Source organism: Pipistrellus kuhlii, unplaced genomic scaffold (assembly GCF_014108245.1).
Source record: "Pipistrellus kuhlii isolate mPipKuh1 unplaced genomic scaffold, mPipKuh1.p scaffold_m20_p_7, whole genome shotgun sequence".
NCBI classification, from domain to species: domain Eukaryota; kingdom Metazoa; phylum Chordata; class Mammalia; order Chiroptera; family Vespertilionidae; genus Pipistrellus; species Pipistrellus kuhlii.
In genome coordinates, this window is record NW_023425573.1 from 48,618,504 (window position 1) to 48,635,901 (window position 17,398).

The 17,398-nt window shown below is 46.4% G+C and overlaps 1 protein-coding gene across 13 annotated transcripts in view; it reads right to left on the reverse strand.

Moving 5' to 3' along the window:
- Window positions 1-17,398, reverse strand: part of TANC1 (tetratricopeptide repeat, ankyrin repeat and coiled-coil containing 1) — a 232,095-nt gene that overhangs the window by 159,843 nt on the left and 54,854 nt on the right. For 2 of the 13 annotated variants that reach the window (XM_045575599.1, XM_045575598.1), the window contains one exon: window positions 13,341-13,494. The exons of 9 other annotated variants lie outside the window; for them this stretch is intronic. The gene's annotated coding sequence lies outside the window, so the exon portion shown is untranslated. Of the gene's footprint in view, window positions 1-13,325; window positions 13,495-17,398 lie in introns of all 13 variants that reach the window. 2 more of the 13 variants (XM_045575600.1, XM_045575605.1) reach the window with 1 other exon arrangement.

Sequence of the window (17,398 nt, forward strand, 5' to 3'; positions counted from 1 at the left end):
TTAACACTATTTGGGACAAGAAATCTGTACTCAAATGTTTAAGTTCTGATGTACAAAATTAAGTGGAAACTTCCTATTAGATTAAAACCACTTTTAACCAACATTTAAGATATTCTGTAGGCAGATACACAAATTCTTTTAGGAAAAGTGTTTTAAAATATCTGACTCATGGCCTGGCCAGGTGGTTCAGTTGGTTGGAGCATCGCCTTGTACACCAAAAGGTTGAGGGTTTGATTCCCAGTCAGGGCACATTCCTAAGTTTCAGGTTCAATCCCCAAGTCAAGGCACGAACGGGAGATAACTGATGTTTCCCTCTCACATCAATGTTTCTCACTTTTTCTCTCTCCCTTCCTCTCTCTCTCTCTAAAACTCAATTAAACATATCCTTAGACAAGGATTAAAAGAAATATCTGACTCCCCTAAATTGGTCTTTCAAGTTGCTGGAAAATGACTATACCCAACTTTGTTTAGAGAATTTCTCATTTTGAAATACTATCTGGCAAAAGGAAATTTCACTTTTGGAGAAAAATATGAAGAATATACTTCCTTCTGGCTACAAGAGCCCTTTTTGTATATTGTGAAGGAATTTGGCAAACCAACCTCTAATACTGCCTTCTCCATAAAGCCTTCACAGGCCACGGTAGTCAAGAGGTGTCTTTAATACCACATTCCACTTTGTACTAATACATGGTTACCAATTAGAATCAGAGAAAAATGTTGGACTCTATAAATCCCTATGGCACGTAGCAAAGCACCTTATAAGATACAACAAACACTAAAATAAATAAATAAACAAACAAACTTTAAATGAATGAGTAGCAGGGTTGTTATGAAAGGGAAATCAAAACCAATGGCAATTCTCTCCTACAATGGGTTGGACCTATTAGTCTTAACCTAATAGGTTAAGAATTCTTCTGGTACCAAGTACTAATTTTCAAGTTTATGGTCAAAATTATGTGGCTTATACATGATGAATAGCACAAGGAATCAAAGCTGAACAGGAAGAGAGCAAGGCCTTTCAGAGGTATGACAGAGAACAGAGAGAATATCCTAAAGACATCAAAGAGCAAACACAGTCAGGGTAAGTGGATGAAAAAGTCTGGTCCTTTTTAATGAACTTTAGAATTTTGGATGTGGGACAATTCCGGAAAATGACAAAGTCCACATGATAGCTAATACCATGGTTTGGTAAAGTAGAATGTCCTCAAGTGAGGGTTGTTGGAAGCAAAGAAGTTAAGAAATTTTATTCTTGATTGGGGAAGGTTCATTCAGATGTTAATGCAGGAGGCAGGATTTGGGATATCAACCACTATCCTCTTAACTAGAGTTTGTTTACATGCCAGGTAAGATGAAGAATTTTACATACATATATAATCTCATTTTATCCTCAAAATATCATCTATAAAATACTCTTTTCTTTTCATAAATAAGAGAAGTTTAGAGAGATTGACAACTCTCCCAAGGTCACACAATGAATAAAGGAGGAGCTGGAACTTGAACCACAGGCTGGCTTGAAAGTACCTTGAAGAATCTGGGGGAGGTGATGACCAGAGAGATGAAAGCAAGAAAGCACAGAATACTAGCCTCAAAGACAGGGTGGCTTTTGCATGGAGGTGACAGTGCGGCTGTTATGGATCCAGCCAAGGAAAGCTCAGAGAAAGCCAACGTCAACTCTGGGCCTTGGGAGCCATAAGGCCGAAAGCTCATGGAGAGCCACTTCGGTTTGAAGATGAACCACAGTCTTTGAATGTGGTCCCATCCTCTCCCGCAGAGCTCTGTGGAGGGCATGATGAGGGCCCCAGGGTGCTCCTCAGCGTAACATTTACAACAACTGGAGACCCAAGTCCCAACCTTCATTATGGCTCTGAGCTCCATAACCACCACACTTGGTGATCTGCTCTTCTCTTTTCCCTTCCCCTTCCTGTTGAATTTTCCACTTGTATCATACAACAGAGCTCTGATTTCTAACTCACACTGACCACTTTCTTGCTGTGTTACAATTATAAGTCCCCAAATGGATGTAGGAGGAGGCTTTAACCCATGAAAAACACACATGGTGTCAAAACAAGCCAAAGGAAAATCATTTGGGCAAAAAAATGAAAAAGGATCCCAAGTCAAATTTATAGAAAATATTCCTTTATTAACTTTTGGTCGAGAGTATTTTTCAGAAAACAATTCCAAGACCATGTGGATTCCTGCAATAGAGAGGAATTGACAGCATTACTCCAGCCATGAAGACAGAAGAGAAACAGTTCAGAGATGGAAGACAGTGATAATGCCTCGCCATACTAGCAGACAACAGCTGTGCATCACTGCAGGTTGTCCAGGACCAAACCAAAGAGGGTTGGACCTGCATCACCACCATTTGTCCACCATCCAGAACTGAAATATCATTGCTGACATGTACACATAAGGAACTGTCTGACATTGAAATTGAGACTCAAAAGAACTGTTGGCCCAGAAAGAAACTCACTACAGACTGATTCGTTTGCCTCTCAGCATAACCATTATGGCTTGTCTCATTTTCGGTTCTTATGAGTGTATTTCTTATATCATATGACCTCATGCATCTAGGGGGAATAATGAACAACATAAACTGATAAACAAAAACAGACCCAGAGACAGGGAAGCATCGATCAGACTGTCAAACCTCAGAGGGAAGGTTAGGGGAGGGTGGGGAAAAGGGGAGAGATCAACCAAAGGACTTGTATGCATGCATATAAGCCTAACCAGTAGTCACGGACAACAGGGGGGTGGGGGCATACGTGGGGAGAGGTTTGGAATGGGAATAGGGGGATGAGAACAATTATGTGATACCTTGATCAATAAAAAAATTTACCAAAAAATGGCTTTGGTCAAGCGGCTTTGCCTTCTACAGATGCTGCTAATGGGAACACTGCTCCCTTTGCTGCTTGACTGGACAATTTCAGATCTCTTCCCCCTGTCAGTGTTATATTTTAAGGAAGAAACTTTATTTCTTGCTCATAAAACCACTGTAATTACAGGAGCAGGTAAGCCATCACCACAGTTGAAAAAGAGCCCTGGAGGAATCTATGGCCCGGCGAGAGGCCTTTCGACTGAAAGGAGAAGAGACCTTGAGGACATGTCAGAAAGTCCGTTTTTCAGAAAGTGCTAAAAGCCACTCGGTCAATCAGTGTCAGCTGAATGAAGTCTGGTATTATAAATCTGAAGAAATTAAATTTTTCAAATTGCACTGCATCTGGCCTCAAAGTGAAAAAGGTCAGACGACTTCAAAGATGCCTGGTGAAAGGTAGCTATTCATTACCGACAGATCTCCTCCTTATGTGGCTGGCAGACGGATCTTTCACTTAAAGCCCGAATGCAAGACATCAAACCTTCCTCCACTGCTGTCAGTGATTCCCCACGGTGCTGTGAACAGGTTACAGCCTCCCCAGGCCCTGATTCCACTAGGATGGGAGTTCTCCATACCCATGTGAGCTTTTTGTTTTATCTCCCCAGGTGATTCTAATGTGTGGCCACCATCACTTAACTTACTACTGACTATATTCCAGGCATTACACTGTGTGGCCAGATTATTAGGACCACCCCATCAGTACTTCGTTGAGCCACCTTGTGCCTTCAATACTGCGGCGATTCTTCTTGGCACTGACTCCACAAGAAGTTGAAAGGTGATGCGAGGAATCAGACACCATGCCTGACGAATAGCACTGTCCAGTTCTGTGAGATTTGATGGTTGTGGCTGTTTTAACTTCATCCCACAAATGCTCGATTGGATTGAGATCTGGTGATTGTGGGGGCCACCTAAGCAAGGTAAAGTCTCCCTCGTGTTTTTGAAACCATGCCTGCACAATATGAGCACCATGGCATGGTACACTGTCTTGTTGGAAGAAGCCATCTCCATTGGGATACACCATCAACATGATAGGATGAACTTGATCAGCAACGATACTTAGGTATGTTGTGCTATTCAGAGGTTGTTCCACTCGAATTAAAGGGCACAAATCATGCCAGGAAAGCATGTCCCAAACCATAACACTGCCTCCCACTAGCTGGAAAGGTTGTACTCATACATGTGGAGTGCATGTTTTCATGCTATTTCTGCAAAATTCTCACTCTGCCATCTGGAAATGTGATTTATTGGACCACATGATTTTTTTCCAATGCTCGACTGTCGAATCCTTGCGTTTCTGTGCAGATTGGAGATGTTTTATCTTGGTAATTGCAGACAGCAAAGGTGTTCGAGCAGGCCTTTGGCTTCCATACCTCATATGATGCAGTATACGGCTAATTTGCCTACAAAGGTTAGGTGGTCATAATAATCTGGCCACTCAGGGAATATGTATACTAGAGGCTCAGTGCATGAAATTTGTGCACTGGGGGAGGGGGGGAGGCCGGGGGGCTGGTTCTCTCAGCCTAGTCAGCACCCTCTCTAATCTGGGACATCCCTCTCACAATCCAGGACTGCTGGCTCCCAACAACTCACCTGCCTGCCAGCCTGATCGATGCCTACCTGCTCCCCTGCTGGCCCAATTGCCCCCAACTGCCCTCCCCTGCTGGCCTGGTCACCCCCAACTGCCCTCCCCTGCTGACCTGGTCACCCCTAACTGCCCTCCCCTGCTGGTCTGGTCACCCACAATTACCCTCCCCCGCTAGCCATCTTTGACCACATGGGGGCGGCCACCTTTTGTGAGGGTGTGAGGGTCAATTTGCATATTAGCTCTTTATTATATAGGATATAGTCATTTAATCCTTACACACACCCTCTGCAGAAGGTACAGTATTATAAATATCTCCATTCTACAAAGTCACAGAGGGGCTAGTGACATGCCCAGGGTCATAGGGACAGAGCCTGGGGTGCCCATCTAGGCAGTCTGGCTCCAGAGCCTAACCCTGCAATCCCTATCCCATGCCTCCTTTTTTTTTTTTTTTTTTTTTTAATAAAATGAAAGAGACTAGCTCCAAGGGGCCTGGTGAAGTGATCACAGACAAAACTTCCACATAGGTGGGAAAAATCATCTTTGGACACACATACACTATCACTGAACAGCATCCATGCTTCAAATCTATCTTTAAAAAGAGAATTTACTTCTACTGAGAGATACCTGCTACTCAGTTTCTTAAGTTCTCCTAGGCATACAACCTACCTGAGTTCTTTCAAACTATACGGTGGTCAGTGTGTGGCCTGGAGGCCCCATGGAACAAAATACATTCTAGAATGAGCAAGCCCTTCCTGAGCCCACAGCCAGGACACTGGGAGATGTGCCATACTGCCCACGGGGAAGATCATTTGGGGCAGAGATCTGTGTCTCACATGAGCAATGCTTCCCCTAATCCTAACAGTTACCCAGAAGGTAGAAACTAAGTTATTCAAGAGGAGCTCAAAAACTGCCCTCTGCTGCCCATTTCTCACTGAATGAATTTCATGAAGCTTGTCAAAAGGTGATGGGATGGGGCAAGGAATGGCCTGGTGCCCAAACTTTCTTTCTCTGGGTAGTTTTACACAATCAATATAATAAAGTTTTAATCTTAGACATAAAAATTTACATATAAATTAGGGTATGCCTACTGTGAAGAGCTGAATCAAATTCATACAAGCCACACAGCATCCTCTCTTCACATAGCTAAAGCAAGTAATGCCCACATCGCTGTATTTTTCTCCAAGTTTGTAAGGGAAACAATTCCCGGCCATACACGTTTGGTGGCCGTAAGCAGTGTTAAAGGGGACCGCCACCAGGGCCTATGAGGAAGATCACATGGGAATGGACAGTGGCTTTATTTTTTCATTCACTCTAATAGCCCCAAAGTGGGGATATCAGAGCTCCAGATGATAAAACTCAAAGACAAGTTATCCCAGGAAACAAAAGCTAAGTATGCTAAGACTTTATTTTTTAATATTAACAAACCCAGTCTCAAAGTATGATGACAAAGATACAAGGGTGCCATCCAAAGCAAGAGTTTACAATCTTTTAAGTGCCATGAATTGCTTCAGCAACCTAGACTCTCTAGTCAGAATGTTTAGAAATGATTGACAATAAAAATATGAATACAAAAAAAAAATCAATTATATTGAAACACAAATATCAAAATACTATTTAAAAAGCAAATCTGTGATAACAGTAATGTGTGCTTCCTAATGCACAAAATATAAGATGCAGCTGCCGTAGTTTACTAGGCAGTGATAGGCATACGTGATAGCTTAAACCACCTCCAATAATGTGATACAAAAATCTCACTTCTGTGTGCCAAAGCCCCAGGTGCTACTGCTAGTACATGATTTGCTGCCCACTTTCAGCATTGAAGCAAAAGCCACATTTTGGTGAGAAGTTAGTGAAAATGAAGATGTAAAATCTTTTCCACCCATCCAAATTCACATCCATCCAATGACGTCCATCAATGGACCGCAGGGAGAGGGCCCCTGACCCAGAGAATCAGTGTCAGACTCCCTGGAACAATTACTCAGACTTGCCAAGAGTTCAGCTAATAACTCATGCTTCTAAAGAAACAGTAGCTCAGTTTTATCCCCTTCACAGAACCACTGACATTCAGAGCACTGAACAGTAATCTACTGATCGGCAAACATTAGCAGGATTGAGTATTCCACATATGCACCACTCCTAGCAAGCCAAGGCCAAGCCCTCTGATCAGTTTTCAGAGTAGTCTGTAAAAGCTCTATTTAACCAGAAAGCTCATCATCGCCAACTACAAACTCACCGACAGTAATGAGCCCGGTATTGAAGGAGAAAGACCTGTGGAAATTCACAGGGAGACAATATACACAAACAGGAACGCCAGGTTAAATATTTGGGACAGGTATACTTTATATTGGTTTTGCTGCTTTCTTGGATGCTCTCCTTACATCTATTTTAAAAACATTTAAGATTGAGCAGTTACTTGGATCAGACTTTCCTAACGAGGGTGGTATCCAAGGCTTACTTGGATACCCGCCCCCCACTGCCCCCTGTACAGTCAGGCCGTTTCCCAGCTGCCTGCCCTAAATCCGGGGATGCCCTGATTTATAAATATAATTCAAAGTCCAAAATACATGAACTTAGGTTGGGCTGTTGCCAATTTCCCATGGACCCTGGGTAACCGAGACGGGTTTTGTTTTCACGGTTAGGGCCTACAACAACAGCTGCAAGAGCATAAGCCTTTTTCTAGACTCATAAAATGACCTAAGTCTGGCTCATTGTCTCAGCTGTGGCAGCAGCCAAACTTCCCAGAAAGATATGAGCCTTGTGTGGTTCTCAAAAAGCTGGGAAGGTCGCTCTGCACTCACCTGAAGGCATCCAAGCCTGGCCCAGCAGCCAAAAGCACTTCTGCTAAATGTTCAATTACAGGCTCATAATGCCTAGGCATTGGGTTACAGATGTCATTTTTTTTTTTTTAGGAGTCCCACAGAATTTTAATCAAACCTATGACATGCAAGCTTTACACCAGAAGTTATGTGACAGGCCATGTACGGACATCAGATGCAAAACCCAGTGAAAGGCTCAATTAAAGTCCTTAGTTAAGTCTGCAGTGAAACCTTTGATCATGGACTCTGTCACCACTTCTCTTAACACACACGGACGGCATGAGGCACGGCTCAGCCCTGAGGAACAGAATGGGCATTGTGAGGCGGCACAGAAACCTCACGTGCACAGACAAGTGCACACAGGCCACTTCTCTTCCAGGATGGGGGTGGGGTGGCGGAGTGGTGAGTTTCGGAAGCTGCAGTCTCCAAACCGAGAAGGGTTCTTGTACACACACATGCAGCACAGTTACCAAGCTATTTCCTAACGATGGGTGTGTGGTCCACATGCCTCCGTTTAAGGCGGGGAGGAGGGTAAACTCCATTAAAACCCAGTGGGAAACAGGAACACATGTTTCTTGAATGCCTTTGAATCAGAAACAAAAGGATGTGAAGTTGTTTGAGCTCTAATGAAGATGTCGCACAGATGTACTGTTTTCATGGTCTCAGTGTAACATCTTTCCAGTACAACAGGGTGAGTCTGCATCAAAGCTGGATATAAAAATACAATTTTTTAAAGATCTGGTCTTTGTTTTTATGCACTCAAACTTGCAAAGCCAACTCCTTTCTGCCTTCTAACAAACCTAAGAAGCCCATATTGCAATGGACTGATAACCACAAAGACATTTCATTTCTAACTCAGAGTTATATTATGACTTCTGAAAATTACCTCCTCTTAATGCTGTAAATCTGCTACAAACCGAAGGCTTAAATTGACTCCACCATCCCAACAAACCACCATGAAAGGACCAATAGAGGTGGAGACAAATGACCCTGCAGCAGGCACTGAAGCGGGTAGGAACTGACAGAGGTCAAGAAACTGAGACTCAAAGAAACCCAGCAGCCTGCCCTAGCCACCTGCACCCTGGCCACTGCACTCCACTTCCTCTCTTGAAGAAAGACACTAGAACTCTTGGCACGCTGACCTTGGCTCCCAAGATGAAATGACGTCTAAGACCAGCTTCTGCTGCGCAAGCATGGGGCCTAAGGACAGCAGCATGACAAAACTCCAACGCTACTGTGATCATTTGGTTTTATTTAAAACTGTATCACCATGTATTCCTAACATTTATTCCTAGCCTTCTGAAAGAGAAACTGGGCGCCATAAGCTCACATACCCAATTCCAAACCAACTGATCTTGGCTCTCTTTTCCCTCTACCGCTTTTCTATGAGGCAGCTCAAAGATCTGCTTCCCTGTTGTTTTGCCTGTGCTGCTGTGACAGCACTTATTCCCAGCTTGCTGGCATCAATCCCGGCACCACAAGCTCAACATGTCCAAAACTAAGCTCATCTTGCTCTTCCCCCAAAACCCAATCACCAGCCTGTGTGCCACCAGACTCAAGGCCTCTATATCCTCACGGCCTCCGTCCTTGTCTGATAAATGTCAATCGAGCTACTAAATCCATCACCAAATCCATCTCCTCTCCACCCCCTCCCACCCTCCTGGAAGGCCCTCACTATTCCATGGGACGGCTCCAAAGCCCGCGGCCTGGTTTCTCGAACTTCAGCCCAGATAGGGTGTATCAACGTCACCTGTAGGGCTTAAGTGTCTGAGTTTCAGGTGTGAGATGGAGACTTTATATTTCTCACAAGAACCAGCTGATGATAATGATGATGATGCCGCTCCTCAGGATCCCTGCTCCTCCTTCAGATCCCCCTCCCTCCCTTCTCATCACATGGGAGTTCCTCCTGAATCCTGTCTTCAGAGGCTGGCTTAAGCCTTTTAGCATCTGAGAGTGTAGGCCTGCAATAACTAAATGTGGGCAGTAAAAGCTACTCCTCACCAAGGACCTGCCATCATCAGCTACATGATCTCTGTCACTTTGCAGTTAAAACAAACCTATGAAATACACATTACTCCAAACCTTATAGGGCAATTCCGTAAAAAAATAATAAAAATCAAGACGCAGGATGGTTAAATGATTTCTAAATTCCACAATGACTATTTGGTTTTGTGTATTCATTAAAGGGGACCCTCTCCTCAGACACACTTTGTTACCACACTAGGATGTCAAGGAGAGAACTAGGAAGGAAAGCCACGTGTTTTCTTCTCGGGATGGACATAAGGAGAGAACTAGGAGGAAACAAAACACAGGGCCACCTTTTAGAGAGGCACAACTGAGTGGGCCAACTACTGACTTCCAAATGAAAAAGAACTTCCAAAGATATCCCTGAATTTTAAGGCACTTTCCCTTATGCCACCCCTTCTGGTTCTCATAAAAACCCCTCTGAGGACACGACAGCATGGTCCCACCATCCTTATCTCAAACAGCACAGCTAACTCTCAGCTAATAGAACCAGGGATGGAACCCGATGAAGACATGGACCATGGCTTTGCCTTTAAGAGTCTTGTCGTTAGCACCTCCTAAGTGAGAAGAAAAATGCAGTGTGACACACTATCCATATGAATAAGACTCAGTTCCTGCCCTCAACAGAGTCAACCTACTCACCTGTCTAGAACAACGCAGTTCCTGATGGCGAAGGCTTTGGAGTCAGGCAGACCAGCCCATAGGTTTAAAATCCTCAGATCCTAACTCCACTGTGTTTTACATACCCTTTGATGCTGGGCTGTAACTTAATCTCTGTGAATCTTAGAGTCCTCATTTATAACAGAGATGATATACCACAGAATCGTTGTGAAAATTAGAGATAAACTCCTGAGAAGTACCTGAGACTATGCTTAGCATGAAATATATACTAAATAGTCAAAAGTGTCTCATGTTATTAGAGCTGCTGATATAGGCCCAAGTACAAACTCTAAAGCCCATAATAACAAAATGTCAGTGGAATGGCCTTTCCCCCTCTTGTTTAGAGCATTAAAATGATAGGCCTGCATGGCCAATTAAAATATGGGGCTGTCTGGGGGAGGGTGAAGGATGAGTCACACTTCTGGCTTGAATAGTGCCAATGACCAAAGTGGGAAAGCAGACAGAAGGAAGGGAGTGAGGGGACTTGGAGAGGGGGGGGAGGGTTAGAGGGTCAGGAGGCAGGCAATAATTAGAAGATAAATTAGTTCAGTTTGGATATCACAAGTTAAGAGAACATATGAGTCATCCAATTAGAAATGCCTATAAGACTGCTTGAGATGAGGGTGAACCGAAGAGAGACTTGAGGGCCATTAACATGTGGGTGGTAGTTGAAGTCATGGGAGCTCTGAGGTCTCCCCAAAGAGGCTGAGCAGACTAAAGAAAACCACCAAGGATGAAAGCCCAGGAATATTTAAAGGCAGACATAGCAGGACCTAGGAAGAAATGAAAAGAAAAGCAGTCAAGAATGATGCACAGGGCCAAAACCGGTTTGGCTCAGTGGATAGAGCATTGGCCTTCGGACTGAAAGGTCCTGGGTTCGATTCCAGTCAAGGGCATGTACCTTGGTTGTGGGCACATCCCCAGTGGGGGGGGTGCAGAGGCAGTTGATCGATATTTCTCTCTCAACGATGTTTCTAACTCTCTATTGCTCTCTCTTCCTCTCTGCAAAAAATCAATAAAATATATTAAGAAAAAGAAAAAAAAAGAATGGTGCACAGGAACCCAGAGGAGAAAGTTGCAAATGAGGAGTGCTACAGAAAAGTCATGTTAAGAGTCCTATCAGAGGCCAAATGCAACCTTCACAAGAGCAGTTTCCATGGTGCTGCGGCCATGGAAACCAGATGATAGGTCTTCTGTAAGGTCCCTTCTCAACGGCAAAATCCTGTGATTTCAAAATAGAAACTCCCCATTTTCATTAAGCGCATCATATTATTAAAACCTCACCCAAGAACGGGCTGTAAGATTTTCTTTCGTAGAAAGGGATTTAGTTAAAAACCACAAAAGCCATTTAAAAATTATCTTTCCTAGTAAGCTCCTACCTACTTAAAGTTGGTCCCAGGGAAGGAGGAAAAAAAATTAGCTAACTCTCTGCCACCCAAAAAACTGGAGAAGAAAAAAAAAAGTATAACTTACTAAAAAAATGTCCTGTTCAAAAAAAATCTCTAAAGGGCAATACACTTAAATTGCTATTTCAATGTTACTTTCAGAACTGCGTTACCACAGGTCAAGAGGCTTTGGCTTCAGTATGCAAATCTATGCATACTTTGGTAAAATTCCATGCGAGCAGAGTCCCACCTGGATTTCTAAATAAACCTAAGCTCCTGTTAAATATAGTAAATTGTTCTTCAATGTCCTTGTACACTTACAACTGTAGAAAGTGTTGTCACAGGCAATTTTAAATTAAAGTTACAAAATGGTTTCTGCGATGCAAATTGTGGCACAAGGGAATGTTTGGGTTGGCAGTATAAACCGGTGAAACTAGTTAGGAGAGTTCGAAAATAATCCCCTCCCCCCACCCCAAACATCTGCTCAGACTAAGAAAGAGGTTTTTGCTTTTTGTGTTGTGTTTTTTTAAAGTCTATTCCACATACAAATATTTTTCAAGGAGTTACACACAGCATCTTCTGAGGAGCCTGAAACTCCACGCCTGAAACTCCAACCTGGCACACCTGGGCGTGTCTCCGTATCCCCAGCTCTAAAGCCTCAGGGGAGATTCGGATATGTCCGCCTCCCCCCGCCCCCCCCCACCCCCAGGCTCCTGCGGGAGAAGCTTTGCCTTTCGAAGGACCACCCCCAAAGTTCTGGGGAGCAGTGTGACTGCTCTGTCCTCATGGATGAACAGGGCCTGGCAGGAGGGGTGAGTGCAGAACAGGAAACCCTGCTAGCAAGCCACACCAGACAGATGGCAGCGTGCACCTGCGTATCACACGGGTGCCTCAAGAATTCCGAGGTTGGGAAGCAGCTTTGACATTGACCCCCACACCTCCTGTGGAGGAGCCATTTCCGAGAAATGGACCAGGGAGTTTTCGGCCGCCCCCGTCAACCATTCTGTCCTCGGATTCCCACCCCATTGCCTGGACTGGGAGCAGCTGAGCGTACAGGAGGACGGCCCTCCACGCTGTGCTCACTGCTTAAGCTGGGGCTGGAGACTGCTCTCAGCCAACTCTCTCTCTCTCCGTAGGGGAAGGAGGAAATGGTTGAGCCCCACTACATTCTACCCATTGGAGACAGGGAATGCAAATGAAAGATGAATACAAGAAAAATGACCCACTAGGAGCCCCCAGTCTTACTGGACCCCTTGAAATAGGTACTTCTTTTTCGCAACAGAGAGGCAGGGCTGCGGCATAGGAAAACCACCGGCAGAAGGCCAGCAGCTGCCCTGAATAACGTAAGGTGACCAGATGTCCCGCTTTTGGCGGGACAGTCCCGATTTTAAACAATTTGTCCCGCAGCATTTTTAAAAAAGTCCCGATTTTTGCCCAAAAATCGGGACTTTTTTAAAACGCCGCAGGACAAGGGACAAATTGTTAAAAATCGAGACTGTCCTGCCAAAAGCGGGACGTCTGGTCCCCTTATCCTAATGTGCCCGCTGTAATGGGTGTGGCCCTGAAAAGCCAACGGGGGAGAGCAGGACGGTCAGGAGGGTTGTCAATGCCCCCTTGTTTGTGTCCTGGGAGCTAAGGAGGGGCTGGTAATCAAACCTCACCGAGTTCCTTGTGGGGAAGGGGGGACGGGGAATGGGAGAATAATGATTAAAAAAAAAAAAAAAAAAAAAAAAAAAAAAGACAGCCGTGGATCAGTTGTGCTTCTTGGTAAGGCAGAGATACCAATCATTCACTCAACACACGTCACCTGTTCTTGGTGGGAAAGCACTGTGACGGACACTATTGAGACCAAGTAAAATTAGAAAGGTCTTAAAAGAACGAATTGAAGCATCCATAGTATAAAGAGGGCTTTCATATAGTAGTACCTCAGACGCTGTTTAAATTGCCCTTAAATTCGTATGAATAAAAACCAGGTTTACCTTCAAAACCCTCACCGTGTTCAGAAAGCGGCGTGCCTCGGAAGGGCCGGTCTGTGGGTGCACTCGCCTCGCCTCACCCCGGCTCCGCTGGCTGGCGACAGAGAGCCACTGTCTCCCTGGAGCTCCTGCCAAGTTCCTCCGGACAAGCCGGCCACAGAGAGCTGGGAACCTGGGGAAAAGAAAACCCGTCAGCACACTCACACGGGAGACACGCAGCACAGAGTGTGTAACACCGGTGACCACCTCCTGCAAGTCCCCACGATGCCACGGTGGAGAGGAGAGAGACAGCGGCCCATCCACGGGCTGTTCACCAAGGCAACAGCAGGGCGACGGGCCGGCAAACCCGAGAAAACTTCTGAAACCTGCTCAAGGTGACCGGGGACCTTTCCTGAAAGCCCTGTGCCTAGAGCAAGGCACGGAAGGGTCCCACGGACCTCCACCACCATCTCAGGTGTTTCTCTTAAGGGGTGCTGGTGGGGTTAAAGGCCGGCACATAAGGAAATGAAATGTTTCAGGTTTAAGATAAGAAGCCCTCTAACACTCTCCCTTCCCATATCTCCTGCCTCCCTGCTCACAGGTCCAGCTCTCCTCACTCACCACCTCCAAACACCGCCCGCTCTCCCCGCAATGTCCCGCTGTAGCTCTCCCTGTGCCCTCATCCTGAACGCCTCCCTCCCACTCTGGACATGACCCTCCCCCAGGCTCAGCTCAGGTGCCACCAGTCCTCGCCCTGCACGCAGAGCACCTGGCTGGGACCTGTGTTCCGGCGTTTGCTTCCTCCTGCCTTGACCTCCCCTCCTACCCGTTTCTCCAGCGCAGGTCTCCCCGGCTGGCTGTCCCCTACGCCTTCCTCCTGCTCTGAGCCCAGGTAGGGGCGGAGGCTCCATCGTGTGTGTTGACTAAAGGATTCCAACGAGAGGTTTCCCATGACTGACTCAGTCTTTCCCTGGGAAACACACTGTCCCACCAATCCCGGGGCAAGTTCCTTTCCAAGGACTCAGACTCACAGACAACCCAGCCCTCACCAGAGTCCGCGGCTGGGCTCCATTGCCAAAAAGGACAAAAAACGTGGGCAGTTGGGTTTGGGCCAACCAAACCCCTTTGGCAGGGCACGGGAGCACTAATAGGTATGTGCACGCAAACGCTGGCTGAGGCCTTCCCTCCCTTTTAAGTCTGTTTAACGAGGAGCTCCCGATGCCACACCCCCTCACCCACCAGTGTTTCCAACGAAGATGAGAAGGAGGGCAGGGTGCTTTGTTCTGGGAGGAGACCAGGTGACCCCTGGGGCGGGTTCCGTCTCCCCCCAGCTCAGGTCAGCAGAGCTCCCAGTCACGCAGAATGCAGAGGAGACAGCGCCACGAACCAGGTGGTCCCCCGAGTCCCACGTGTGACGTTTCCTCCGAGAGGCCTCATGTCCTGCCTGCAGCCCCGGCTTCCAAGCACCCGGGCTCCTTCCTCGCCAGCTCACTGACCCCTCGGGCAGTGTGGAAGCATTGCCTGCAGGACAGCACCACCTGCTGAATAGCAGCTCGCATATCTGAGGCGTCCTCCTATTATTGGCTGACAAAAGAGGATCACCTGCCGCTTTGCTGAGGGCCCTGGCAGCCAGCGAGGGAATCATCCATCTCCCAGCTGCCGCCAGCAGCACTCAGCCAAGCTCCTTCCGCAAAGCACAGCTCAGCAGAAAAGGCGGCTCCTCATTTGTCCCAGCACTACACAACGGACAGACCGGTATAAAGGGCATCTGTCCAGCCGCAGCATGCCCGCTGCCAGACAGACCCTCTCCCCAGAGGACCCACGGAGGAGCGTGCCCTTCACAGTGGATGTCACAGGTCACATTCACACATGCTTTCTCTCTGGCCCCTTCTCCACCTACAGCGGCGCGGGTAGGGCAGGGGACGCGTGCTTTCTGACTCTAAGACCGCAGAGGCACCACTATAAATTACAGACCTGCAGAGGTCCCAAGGCGAGGCGGCTCCTGCAAGAAGGACGGTCCCCACAGCCTGTTTTTGTGGGGATGAGATCACAGAGCGTAGATTCTGAGCTTGGTCCTACATGGGTTTTAAGGGCTGTATTCGGTAATTACAGAAAGGAGACAGGGAGGTCAACCAGACCAGAGGAACTCTGGGGGGTGTTTGAGAAGTTACTTATAACTACAGTTAGGTCACTCACTGGCTGGACGCAGGGGAGAGACTGTGCCTTGCATTTTCCTTTTTTTTTTTTTTTTTTTTTTTTTTTGTCCTTCAGAATCTATTTTAAATTGGCAAAAAGATGGAACTTTTTACTCTTTTAATTTTGACATTTCTCTGTTCAAAGGCCTTTTCGGTGCACAATCCAAAACGTGGGCCCAAGGAAGTGTTGAAAAAGAAGCATTAGGCCACAAAATAGTCTCAGGGGAAATGCAAAAAGATGACAAAATACACTTGCTGAAGGAATTTTTATGGAACCAAAACACAATAGTTTAGAGACATCACTGGCAAAAGGCATTATTTCAAAATATCAATGTGCGTTTCAAATCGTGAGGCTTTGAACTTCCTTGAGACAGGTGTACTGGGAGTACCTGGAACTGTTACATCTGTCAACTACCGGAGGTGTTTCTTCGGCCCTCACCGCCCATCAGAATCTCCTGAGGAGCTTTACAAGCCCTGGTGCCCAGAAGAGCGGAAACAGAACCTCTGGGCATGGCGCCCGCATATTGGTACTCTTTAAGGCTGGCCCGCTGATTCTGAGGCACAGCCCCTGACCTATTCCTAGGTGTTTCCTTTTCCTCTTGGGAGGATGGGAGAAATACAAAGGATTGAGAGAAGAGCTGGAAGAAATTGAAGTAACAACCTGCCGGTGAGATTGCTGGGGCAAACTGAGGCCTGGGGGTGCACCCCACCCCCCACCCCACAGAGGGAAAAGACAGGACTGGGGACAGACTGGCTTGTTCTTTACCTAAGTGAGCGCTGGCTAGCCCCTATCGTTGAGTTGGGGAGAGGTATCAAAACTCACCTGTAAAGAACATTCCTTGGTCAAGTGTTGACCATGTGAGAAGTGATGTAACACGATGGCTTTCACGTGTGAAGAAACTACTAAGCTATTTACCACTGTGATTTCTCTTGATTCTTCTAGTAACAGCACTAGCAGCTTCTGGGTGTGTTTTACTGGCGATCCCCATTTTCTTTTCTTTTTTTTTCTTTTTTTTAAAAAATATATTTTATTGATATTTTACAGAGAGGAGTAAGGGAGAGAGATAGAGAGCTAGAAACATCGATGAGAGAGAAACATCGACCAGCTGCCTCTTGCACACCCCCTACCGGGATGTGCCCGCAACCAATGTACATGCCCTTGACCGGAATCAAACCTGGGACCCTTCAGTCCACAGACTGACGCTCTACCACTGAGCCAAACCGGTTTTGGCAATCCCCATTTTCTTATTCACCAAATGTGCCCAAGCACACACTCGTCATAGGATTTCTGCCTGGGGTTACAATGCCTAAAGCACAGAGTTTTCCTAGGTATAAAACCAAAGGCTCATAAGAGGGCTGAACCCGAACTTGATTCCAATTAGCATCCTGACGTTCTCCGATGTGACAGTGACCGGGTAAGAAAGAGAGCCTGTGCCCCGGGTGAAGGGTGAGGACTGCGGGAACACACTCTCCAGCTGAGGAGCTAAGTTCGCACTCGCTTCCACATTCCCTAATTCTTAGTCACCTGCCCTCTATTTGCTCTGCAATCCAGGGACAAAATCCAGGCTGTCCACCTTGGATGCCTCCTTCCCATTTCTGTCTCTCGTGGGGGAATTAATCAGCTTTGCCTTACTTATCCTTTGCCACCTGGACCAGAAAGACCTGGACTACTCTTGGGCACCACCCCAAACTAAAGAAAAGCCCAAGAGTCTACACTGTAACCAAGCACACAGACACTATAGTCTGGAGCCCTCATCAGTTCTGCCTTTGAAAGGGACTTACCAGATGTCCCATAGCGGCTGCCACTTCCTAACTGGGGTTTCATCAACTTACCCTCCTCCTTGGCCTCCCAAGGTACCTGGTCTCTCCCATGTGTACTGGACTGCACGGCCCCCTACTCAA